The sequence below is a fragment of the Trichechus manatus genome, unplaced genomic scaffold (genome assembly GCF_000243295.1).
Source record: "Trichechus manatus latirostris isolate Lorelei unplaced genomic scaffold, TriManLat1.0 scaffold00222, whole genome shotgun sequence".
NCBI classification, from domain to species: domain Eukaryota; kingdom Metazoa; phylum Chordata; class Mammalia; order Sirenia; family Trichechidae; genus Trichechus; species Trichechus manatus.
In genome coordinates this window covers 3332840-3334630 of record NW_004444158.1, presented here as the reverse complement: position 1 = coordinate 3334630, position 1791 = coordinate 3332840, and positions in this window count along the sequence as shown.

The window sequence follows — 1791 nt, the reverse complement described above, 5'->3', positions numbered from 1 at the left end:
CTACCGAAAAAGAGAAGGAGTGGCAATACTAATCTCAGACAAAATAGACTTTAAAACAAAATCCACCATAAATGACAAAGAAGGGCACTATATAATGACTAAAGGGATGATCCATCATGAAGACATAACCAAAATAAATACCTACACACCCAATGACAAGGCTCCAAAATACATAAACTTTAACAGCACTGAAAAGAGAAATTAACAGTTTCACTATAATAGTAGGAGACTTAAACACACCACTCTCGGTAAAGGACAGAACATCTGGAAAGAAACTCGCAAAGATACAGAAGATCTAAAGGGCACAATCAGTCAACTTGACCTCATAGGTATATATATTGAACATTTTTCAACGCACATAGAACGTTCTCCAAAATAGACCACATCTTAGGCCACAAAGCAACCCTCAACAAAATCCAAAACACTGAGCTAATACAACGTATCTTCTCTGATCACAATGCCATCAAAGTAGAAATTAACAAGAGAACGAGCAAGGGAAAAAAATCAATTACATGAACACTGAGTAACACCCTGCTTAAAAACCACTGGGTAATAGAAGAAATCAAAGATGGAATCAAAAAATTCCTAGAATTGAATGAGAATGAAAACACATCATACCAAAACCTTTGGGACACAGCAAAGGCAGTGCTCAGAGGTCAATTTATAGCAATAGATGCACACACCAAAAAAGAAGAAAGTCACAAAACAAAAAAAAATTAGCTACACAACTCGAACAAACAGAAAGAAAAGCAAAAGAAGCCACAGCCACCAGAAGAAAGGAAATAATAAAGATCTGAGCAGAAATAAATGAAATGAGAATAGCAAAACAATAGAAAGAATCAACAAAACCAAAAGCTGGTTCTTTGAAAGGATCAACAAAATCAACAAACCACTGGCTGAATTGACAAAAGAAATAACACCACACTCTAAAAACAATTAGCATGAAGGCAGGAGTTGTAGGTAACTCTTTGTGAACATAAATTCATTGCTCTTTTTTTTTCCCTAGGTTGTCTCCTCTAGGTTTTCCCCTTGTTTTTGTTGTTATTAGTTTGTTGTTATTAGTCAATTCCAACTCATGATGACCACATGTGTTACATAGTAGAACTGCTGCATAGGGTTTTCTTTGCTGTAATCTTTTTTTTTTTTTTTTGTGCTTTATGTGAAAGTTTACAGCTCAAGTTAATTTCTCATACAAAAATTTATACACATATTATTATATGACACTAGTTGCGATCCCTATAATGTGACAGCACACTTCCCCTTTTCACCCTGAATTTCCTGTGTCCATTCAGCCAGCTCCTATCCCTTCCTGCCTTCTCATCTCTCATCTGGACAGGAGCTGCCCATTTAGTCTCCGGTATCTATTTGAACTAAGAAGTACATTCTTCACGAGTATTATTTTATATTTTATAGTCCAGTCTAATCTTTGTCTGAAGAGTTGGCTTTGGGACTGGTTTTAGTTCTGGGTTAACAGAGAATCTAGGCACCATGTCTTCAAGGGTCGCTCTAGTCTCAGATAGACCATTAAGTCTGATCTTTTTACACGAATTTGAGTTCTACACCACACTTCTCTCCTGCTCCATCAGGGCCTCTCTGTTGTGTTCCCTGTCAGGGCAGTCATTAATGGTAGCTGGGCACCATCTAGTTCTTCTGGTCTCAGGCTGATGGAGTCTCTGGTTTATGTGACCCTTTTGTCTCTTGGGCTAATATTTTCCTTGTGTCTTTGGTGTTCTTCATTCTCCTTTGCTCCAGGTGGGTTGGGACCTATTGATACATCTTAGCCTTTAAGAC